General features: G+C 40.2%; 1 protein-coding gene across 1 annotated transcript in view; it reads right to left on the reverse strand.

Moving 5' to 3' along the window:
* The window catches only part of LOC126061822 (NUT family member 2D-like), a 215,289-nt gene that overhangs the window by 137,863 nt on the left and 66,872 nt on the right, over positions 1-10,554 (reverse strand). The gene's annotated exons all lie outside the window — the stretch shown is intronic.

Here is a 10,554-nt window from a genome sequence, read left to right on the forward strand (position 1 = left end):
TTTAGAGCACTCAATAATTAAGAACATTAGGTACCTAGTGAAAGGATTTTAAGTCCACAAATATTTAAATAGAATATTCTCTTTCAGCTAATCTCCCTTTCTCTAAGTGATGATTCCTTAAACTATTAAATCAATTGCCTATTTCTGTTAGAAACTAAACTAAATCAAATTCAGTAGCCACAAGAAAAAGTTATGAAATATTAGGAAAAAAAAACTTAAAATCTTATCTATGAAGTTCAATAGGCAAGAGATTCTAAAGAGGCCTTAGAGTAAAATGGCAGAAAATCGTTCATCTGTGGCCTTTGATATTGAAATCGCAAGTGGTAAAAAGACTAGCTACTGCTGAGTTAGTGCAAAGTATCCAATACTATTGAGGAAGTCAGTAGTATGAAATACCTTTGAGGGTAATAGAAAGGTTGTCATTATGTGTCATTGTACCAGAAATGGATCATCAAGTAGGAGGTCATCACTGTGCTATCACAGGTTCTCTGCCCGAGCAATGTTTCACACAGGGAGATATGGGAATTATAAACTTAAGGCAGCATCTCCAAGTCTGCGGTGCAAGCATGCTATCGAACAGCACAAAGATTCCGTAAAAGTGAATGTAAAAGAATTTGATTTTCAGCTAGCCTTAATAGTTGGCACTAGTGATAAAAACGCCACAGACCTGTGAACAACACACTGCTGTGGAAGTCTTTCAGAAACACTTCACAACAAAGTTCAGACTGAAAAGAAGTAAAGAAAGTAAATGGGGGATACTTGGAATATGTAATAAATGCTTCTATTTTGTAAATGGAGTCACTGGGTGGTGTAAACGGTTAACATGATCAGCTGCTCATTAAAAGGTTGGTGGTTTGATTCCATCCAGAGGCACCTCAGAAGAAAGGCCTGGCAATCTACTTTCAAAATATCAGGCATTGAAAACCCTACGGAACACAGCTCTAGTCTGACACAGTTGGGCTGAAATCAACTCAATGGCGACTGTTTTTCTCTCTTTTGGAAGTGGATCAATCTTACAACAAAGTCACACTCAGAAACTGTAATAAGCCAAAACATCATTGTGACTACTCTACTGGTCCGCCATAATTATGGGGATTGTACATCCCAATTTTACTGAGACAATCTTGGTTCATGCCAGTTATTCTGTAATATTTAATAACAACAACCAACTTCATTCTCCAAAGAGTTCTGCTTTGGCCAGAATTAGACTGTCATCATGCCACTAGCAACTTACTGCCTTTCAGCTCTAAATCTACCCTTTTATAGCCTCCTCTGTGATAATAGACTGAACTGTTTAAGCTTTTTTTTTTCTTGTTTCGTGAGCATTCTGTTGATCTTGTGGTGAACAGACATTGCTTCTATTTTGTTCTCTTCTTGCCCTGTTGCACCACTCTCCAAGGGATTCTTCCCCAGCTGTGCCCAGGGCAAGGTAGTTCCTTGGCAAGCTTGCAGACCTGGTCCCGTTCTGGTGGCCACCTCACTGTGGCCCTCTCCAGGTACCACCTCCCCATTGGTGAGTGGGATTTTGATGCAACAGCTCTTTCTGTGTTCTCACACGCTAGCATCAGGCCACCTGTGACGCAGATGGTGTTTCCTGCTTGCCTGGCAACTGTAGTCCAGATCTGGCCACAGAAATCCAGAGAGTTTCTCTGCCATCCAGTGGGGTCCAACCATATCTTCTCCAATGAGATCTAAAGCACAGCCTTGGGCCGTTGTAAGAGTTGTTAAACTTGGGCCATCCAAGTTGTTGCTGTTTTTTGGTATCTCTCATGTTGTTGTTATTAGGAACTGTCAAATAAGTACAACAGAGCCCTAGGTACAAGAGAATAAACACTGCATGACCCTGTACCATCCTCACAATTGTTATGTTTGAGCCCATCCTTGCAGCCACTGTGTCAATCTACTTCTTTGAGGGTATTCCTCCTTTTGGCTATTCCTCTGCTTTACCAAGCATCATGTCCTTCTCCAAGGACTGGTCTCTCATGATAACATGTCCAAAGTACGTGAGATGAAGTCTCACCATCCTCACTTCTAAGGCGCATTCAAGCTGTACTTCCAAGACAGATTTGCTCATATTCTGGCAGTACATGGTATATTCAATATTCTTTGCAAACACAATGATTCAAAGGCATTTATTCTTCTTTGGTCTTCCTTACTCATTGTCTAGCTTTCTCATGCATATGAGTTGACTGAAAATACCATGGCTTTCATTAGGCAAACCTTAGTCTTTAAGGCGATATCTTTGCTTTTTAACCCTTTAAAGAGATTTTTTGCAGCAGACTTGCCCAATGTAATATGTCGTTTGATTTCTTGACCAGTGCATCCATGGGCATTGATTTTGGATCCAAGTGAAACAAAATCCTTGACAGCATCAGTACGTCCTTAGTTTATCATGATGTTGCTTACTGGTCCAGTTGTAAGAACTTCTGTTTTCTTTATGTTGAGCTGTAATCCATACTGAAAGCTGTAATCTTTGATATTCATCAGTAAGTGCTTTAAGTCCTCTTCCATTTCAGCAGGCAAGGTGGTGTCATCTGGATAACACAAGATGTTCATGAATCTTCCTTCAATCCTGATGTGGAGATCTTCATACAGTCCAGCTTCTAGAAGTATTTGCTCAGCATACAAATTCATGAAAGGATACAATTCTGATGCACCCCTTTACTGATTTTAAACCACAAAGGATACCCTCGCTCTGTTTGAATGACTGCCTCTTGGTTCTCATAAGCACAATTAAGTGTTCTGGAAGTCCCATTCTTCGCAATGTCCATAATTTGTTACGATCCACACAGTCGAACGTTTTTGCATAGTCAATAAAACAGAGGTAAACATCTTGCTGGTATTCTCTGCTTTCAGCCAACATCCATCTGACGTCAGCAACGATATCTCTCATTCTATGTCCTCTTCTGAATCCAGCTTTAATTTCTCGCAATTTCCTGTCACTGTACTGTTGCAATCGCTTTTAAATGATCTTCAGAAAATTTTACTTGTGTATGATATTAATGATATTTTTTGATAATTTTTGCACTCTGTTGGCCCAACATTCTTTGAAATGGGCACAAACATGGAACTCTTCCAGTTGGTTGGCCGGGTAACCGTCCTCTTCGCATAGATGTGTGAGCACTTCAGTGCTGCATCCCTTGTTGAAACATCTCAATTGGTATTCCATCAATTGCTGAAGCCTTGTTTTTCACTGATTCCTTCAGTGCAGCTGGGACAGCTTCCTGCAATACCATCGATTCCTGATCACATGCTCTCTCCTGAAATGGTTGAACACCCACCAATTCTTTTGGGTATAGTGACTCTGCATCTTCCTTCCATCTTCTTTTGATGCTTCCGGAGGGATCAGTCTCTGGAGAAGGACATCATGCTTGGCACAGTACAGGGTCAGCGGAAAAGAGGAAGACCCTCAATGAGGTGGATTGACACAGTGGCTGCAACAATGAGCTCAAGCATAACAATGACTGTAAGGATGCCGCAGGACCCGGCAGTGTTTGGTTCTGTTGTGCATAGGGTCGCTATGAGTCGGAACTGACTCAAGGGCACCTAACAACAACAAGGTAATCTTTTTGCTCTTTTGGTGAAGGCTTGGGATGAGAATATGTGTTTGATTTTTAAGAGCTTCCAGTGATCTAGTTTCTCTTCTGGTGTTTGTGCACTGTTAGTGCTGTTTATGCCATTTTTTAAGGCTCCTAGTGTTTTTTTTTTTAGTGTTGTCCCTACTTTTTCTTCAATGATCTTTATCATTTTAGATTTTATATTTATGTCTTTGATCCATTTTGAATTAATTTTTGTGCACGGTGTGAGGTATGGGTTTTGTGTCATTTTTTTGCACATGGATATCCAGTTATGCCAGCACCATTTGTTAAACAGACTGTCTTTTCCCTATTTAACTGACTTTGGGCTTTAGTCAAATATCAGCTGTTCATATGTGGATGGATTTATGTCTGGATTCTCAATTCTGTTCCATTGGTCTATGAACCTGTTGTTGTACCAGGATTAGGCTGTTCTGACTACTGTGGGGGTATAAGAGGTCCTAAAAACACGTAGTGTGAGGCCTCCCAATTTGTTCTTCTTTTTCAGTAATGCTTTACTTATATAGGGCCTCTCTCCTTTCCATATGAAGTTGGTGATTTGTTTTTCCATCTCATTAAAAAATGTTGTTAGAATTTGGATCAGAATTGCATTGTATTTATAAGATCACTTTTGGTAGAACAGACATTTCTACAATGTTGAGTCCTCTTGTCCATGAGCAAGGTATGTTTTTCCACTTATGTAGGTCTCTTGGTTTCTTAGAGCAGTACCTTGTAGTTTTCTCTGTATAGGTCTTTTACATCTCCGTTAAGAGTTATTCCTAAGGATTCTGTCTTCTTGGGTACTACTGTAAATGGTATTGATTTGGTGATTTCCTCTTCAATGTTCTTTTTCTGTTGGTATAGAGGAATCCAACTGATTTTTTTTTTTTTTAACTTTTGTTGAGCTTCAGGTGAACGTTTACAAATCAAGTCAGTCTGTCACATATAAGTTAATATACATCTTACTCCTTACTCCCGCTTGCTCTCCCCCTAATGAGTCAGCCCTTCCAGTCTGTCCTTTCGTGAGGGCTTTGGCAGCCTCCAACTCTATCCTTCCATCCCCCCTCCAGACAGGAGATGCCAACACAGTCTCAAGTGTCCACCTGATATAATTAGCTCACTCTTCATCAGCATCTCTCTCCCACCCACTGTCCAGTCCCTTTCATGTCTGATGAATTGTCTTTGGGGATGGTTCCCGTCCTGTGCCAACAGAAGGTTTGGGGACCATGACCGCCAGGATTCCTCTAGTCACATCCAGACCATTAAGTCTGGTCTTTTTATGAGAATTTGGGGTCTGCATCCCACTGATCTCCTGCTCCCTCAGGGGTTCTCTATTGTGCTCCCTGTCAGGGCAGTCATCGATTGTGGCCGGGCACCAATTAGTTCTTCTGGTCTCAGGATAATGTAGGTCTCTGGTTCATGTGGCCCTCTCTGTCTCTTGGGCTCTTAGTTGTCATGTGACCTTGGTGTTCTTCATTCTCCTTTGCTCCAGGTGGGTTGAGACCAATTGATGCATCTTAGATGGCTGCTTGTTAGCTTTTAAGACCCCAGACGCCACATTTCAAAGTGGGATGCAGAATGTTTTCATAATAGAATTATTTTGCCAATTGACTTAGAAGTCCCCTTAAACCATGGTTCCCAAACCCCCGCCCTTGCTCCGCTGACCTTTGAAGTATTCAGTTTATCCCGGAAACTTCTTTGCTTTTGGTCCAGTCCAGTGCAGTTGAGCTGACCTTCCATGTATTCAGTGTTGTCCTTCCCTTCACCTAAAGCAGTTCTTTTCAGCTAATTAATCAGTAAAAAACCCTCTCCCTCCCTCCCTGCCTCCCCCCCTCGTAACCACAAAAGTATGTGTTCTTCTCAGTTTATACTATTTCTCAAGATCTTATAATAGTGGTCTTATACAATATTTGTCCTTTTGCCTCTGACTGATTTCGCTCAGCATAATGCCTTCCAGGTTCCAACTGATTTTTGTGTGTTTATCTTGTACCCTGATACCCTGCTAAACTCTTCTATTAGTTTCAGTAGTTTTCTTGAGGATTCTTTAGGGTTTTCTGTGTATAAGATCATATCATCTGCAAATACAGAAACTTTCACTACTACCCTACCAGTCTGGATACGCTTTATTTCTTTATCTGGCCTAATTGTTCTGATATAGGGATACCATTTTGATTCCAGAAAAAGCAATGGTCCAAAGAAGCTAGGTACAGTGAGGCTAAAAAATGAAAAAAAAAAAAAAAAAAGGAAATTTAGAAGCTCAACCAGTGGCTAATATTAACATGAGTGACTGAACCCTTCCCTCCCTCTTTTATTGAGATCAACTGACATCAGGTAAGAAGATTGTCCTCTGGCCCTCCACCCAACCATATCTTTTGAAAGTCAAATTCAGCAAGCCAGGCTTTGAACAGGAAAGAAAAGACTGGCAACTTTGGTTAAACAAAAGTAGCTGGCAGGATCAATCCTGGTCAGGAACTTCCTCATGGTGAATATTTAGTTTTGTGCATAAGGAAATCCTAAAATCAATATAAGATATCTGCTCTCAGTTTCTCTCTTTGACAGTAGATTTCATGGAACAACAGTTTCCTAATAGGTCAAATGTTTGATAAGCTCCAGTTGTTCCTTAGGATTTCAGAGTCAAAGGCCCAAGTTTCTGCTCTTGAAGTTTTATATTTCCTTTTTTTGTAATCACTGCAACATAGTCTTAATCTGATTTATTATCTTGTTTTCACCAGATGCTGCAGAAAAGTTATAACACCACTAACTGTAATGTTGCATTTTAAGAGATAAATGTAGTCCCACCCAAGGGACCTATCAGTTTATGTTCTGAAAACAAGACCTAAGGGCTCTATCTCTAAGTTCTTTTTGAAATCTACTGAAAAGAGTTAAAATTATCTTAATTCTATGTAAAAATATACTGTAGTGTTCTGGGGGTGATTTACCAAATTCTGTACATCTTAAGCTCACAAATTAAGCTATATGACACAGAAAGCAGAATACAGAGTCTCCATTATTTAACAGTAATGAAATTAGGGAGCAAACAGAGTTGCTGCTTTCTAAGACTCTCTTTCAGGGGAATGACTAACTCTCCTGGATGCCTGGGGCCTGCAACTGACACAAATGCATGGAGTAGGCCAGGTATGAGAAAGACATGAGTAATTAATTCAATCAAGAATGACAGTTGCCTAGTTATTGTTATTTTGCTTTTTAAACACTGCATCATGCTTAATAACTGTAAGGGTGAATACAAATCAAAAAGAAGGGGGGGATAAAAAAGGACACATATTTCTGCTCACCCCTGTGCAAAAAAGAAGAGTACCAGTCTCTCTTTTTTCTTTTTTACATTTCTTCAGAACGCTTGCAATTGTAAATTCTCAGTGGCCCTATACTGACAGAGTAGAACTGCCCTAAAGCCTTTCCAAGGACTGGCTGGAGGATTTGAACTGCCAAGGACATTTTGGTTCACTGCCAAGCTCTTAACCACTTCACCACCAGGGCTCCTTTAAAAAATGCATATATATTCTTTTAAATGCCTAAGTAAACTTGCCAGTTTTACAACCCAGGAAGGTTTTCTCAAGAACCTAGGATCCATTTCTTTGAAATGTAACTAACAGAAAGGTAGCACCCCTACCCGCATGGGCCTTTAAGGTAGGTACCAGTTACTGTCAAGTCTACTAACTCTGCTGGATGCCTGGGGCCTGCAACTGACACAAATGCAAAAGACATGAGTAATTAATTCAATCAAGAATGACAGTTGCCTACTTATTGTTATTTTGCTTTTTAAACACTGCATCATGCTTAATAACTATAAGGGTGAATACAAATCAAAAAGAAGGGGGGGGGAAGCACACATATTTCTGCCCACCCCTGTGCAAAAAAGAAGAGTACCAGTCTCTCTTTTTTCTTTTTTACATTTCTTCAGAACGCTTGCAATACAATTTGGAACTGGTGGCAGACTGGTTAAGAGCTTGGCTGATAACCAAAAGGTCAGCAGTTCAAATCTACCAGTTGCTCTTTGGAAACCCTATGAGGTAGTTCTACAAACCAGATTCTGCAGTAATCAGCACTCAAATGGTCAGGACTTGGTCAACAACTGCCAGCTTCCCCAATTTTTTGCCTTCACTCACAACTCGGAATCAGAGAAACATACTCCCCAAACCAATTATATAGGTTGCCCTGCTTCTCCTTAGCCTTCCTCCAGCTTCCCATGCGAACAACCTCCAATAAGACCACACCCTAAGCAGCCTTCCTTTTTTTTTTCCACAATTAAACTTTCTCTCTCCACTGCCTGCCTCTGAGTCTCTGTAAAATACAAGTGATGGTGGCTGACTCCTCTGTCATAGCCAGCTCTGAATAAAGCGCTTTTGCTTGTTCTTGAGTGGCCTTTATTTCCACAAATGAAAACACTATAGAAAACTGAAATACCTTGGTGAATTCAGTCAATTACAATGCCACTGTATTTCTCAGATTTGGTAACATTTCCTCTATTGCTAGCAAATGAAATGTCAGCTCTGAATCATTTAATCTTTTCTTTTTCAGCTACAAAGTAATCTTTACCTGCATCAATACCATTTTTCAAAAGCGAACAATTGCTATGCCAATTGCAGGTGAAACATTTACCTCCCCTCCACGCATCAAAGGAGAAATTCAGAATGTCCCTAAGCTTTAAACTGGACATTGAGGCTGACCTGGGTCAAGAAGCCAAATCCCAGCTCTACCGCTTCCCAGCATGTGGTCTTAGCTGTTTACACTCTGCTGTTAGCTGCAGGGTGTTCATCTATAAATCTGGTTTAGTAAAGCCTAACTCTAAGGCTGGAGTAATAATTAAGTGAGATAATACATGAAAACACTCAGCCCATCACCCACCTCCAGGTAAGCATACTGCAAGTGGTGCCTTCCCAGGTTGTACCTATGGTTGCAGTTGATGTTTTGGTTACTGTCTTAGGCTGGGTTCTCTAGAGAATCAAAACCAGTGAGGCTTACAAATATATACAGAGACGGAAATTTACATCAAGGAAACGGCTCACACATTTGTAGAAGCTGGAAAATTCCAAGTCCATGGGTCAGGATAGAGGCTTGGTTCTCCTGATTTATGTAGCCGCAGGGGCTGGAGAACCCAACTTTGGCCGGACAGAGAGCAGGGCTCTTGTTCACAGGCTGTAAAGATTGATGGATTCCAAGATCAGCAGGGAGAACCAAAGGTAAGCTGCTAGCTCGAGTACAAAGAACTGGAGGTTAGACGAACAGGAGCCAGCTGCAGGATATAAAGCCAGCAAAAGACCAGGAACCTTGTCAGAATGTCCACTTCTATTCAGTGCAGGCCACCTGACCAACCTCTTACTCATAGCAGACCCTAGTAAGGAGGTGATCACATTATATCAAATCTCATCGTGGAAGTGATCATATCACCATAAGACTGCCAAGCTGCATCACAACTGCCAAACCACTGAGAATCATGGCCCAGCCAAGTTATACAGAACCTTGACCATCACACTTACTGTTGTTACAGTTAGCAGAGAAGGTATGTGTCAGGGACAACTCATCTGCCACACTCTGAATCCTACTATTTACAATCCATGACATGTTCAATACCCAAGACAACCAGGCAAACAGTCAAGAGAACATCACCTCCTAAATGGTCTTTGGTCCCCAAAGAATAATTCATCCTACTAGAACTAAAGTCAATATTTATTAAACTGTAGGTGACACATTTTGTAAACCTCAGTATGAATGATGTAATAAAAGTTTTCCAAGGAAATCTACCTACAATTGTTCTAGTTGCTTTATATTCAGTTATTTTTTCCTTTCTGAATTAATTTGCTTTTGAATACAAACTCTGGAAAGTATACTTCTGTGAAAGGGCCTAGTTTAATGGAATTAATATAAAAGAATTCCAATTTAAGAAGTAGTTTAAATATGCATATTCTATTTTAATAACAAAGCAATAGTAAAGCATTAAAACACATTCTTTACAAGTTCTAAGGTCTTTATACTGAGCAAAAAAAAAAAAAAAAATCATGACATGGTGTTGTTTGCTGCCATTGAGTTGATTCTGACTCATGGGTACCTCCTGCATGTAGAATAGAGCTGCTCTGTAGGGTTTTCAAAGCTGTAGTCTTTTTGGAACAGATTTCCAGGGTTTAATTCCAAAGCTACTCTGGACAGGTTCAAACCCCTAATCTTCTGGGTACCAGTCTAGCACTTAACCATTTCCACTACCCAGGGACCTGTTCCTGACATATAGTTTTACATATATTGAAATGATTGGCTACATTACTCATACTCATTGCTGTTGAGTCAGTTGCGACTCATGCCTACCCTACAGGACACAGTAGAACTGCCCTATAGGGTTCCCAAGGCTGCAAATATTTACAGAAGCAGACTGCCACATCTCTCTCTTGTGGAGAGGATGGTGGGTTTGGCTGGTGGATTCCAACCGCTGACTGTTTGGTTACCAACCAAGCACTTTAACCACTGTACCACAAGTGCTCCTTATGTACACATATACACTTTTTTTTTTTTTCATTAAAAACAAAGAACTTCAGTGTAAGGCACTGTTGTCCAAGAGTTAAATGAAGACTAAAAGTTCACACAATACCACCTTGCTCTAATGCTTCTCAAACATGTCCTTCAACCTACCACAGACATGAGGGTAATAATAGCACCCACTCAGCAAACTATTTGAAATAGTATTCCTCTCAATGCATGAACTGGCGTTTTCCCTCAAAAAAAAAAAATAAGTAAAATAACTATTTTATATTAACAACAATAATTACAGAAGAAGTGTCTTGAGAGGGGGAAAAAAAACAAATAGAAAACTATAGCAGCTATTTCGGCCTAGAAAAAGTTTCCTAATACTTCCTGTGTTTTTTTAACCGTCCCAAGGAATACATTTACTCTGTTGTCGTGTAATCCTCATGATAAGAAGGAATAAATTTACAAGTGTGCCCTTGGTTCAGATGGTACTTAATGAGAAGTTAAG

The sequence above is a fragment of the Elephas maximus genome, chromosome 18 (genome assembly GCF_024166365.1).
Source record: "Elephas maximus indicus isolate mEleMax1 chromosome 18, mEleMax1 primary haplotype, whole genome shotgun sequence".
Taxonomy (NCBI): domain Eukaryota; kingdom Metazoa; phylum Chordata; class Mammalia; order Proboscidea; family Elephantidae; genus Elephas; species Elephas maximus.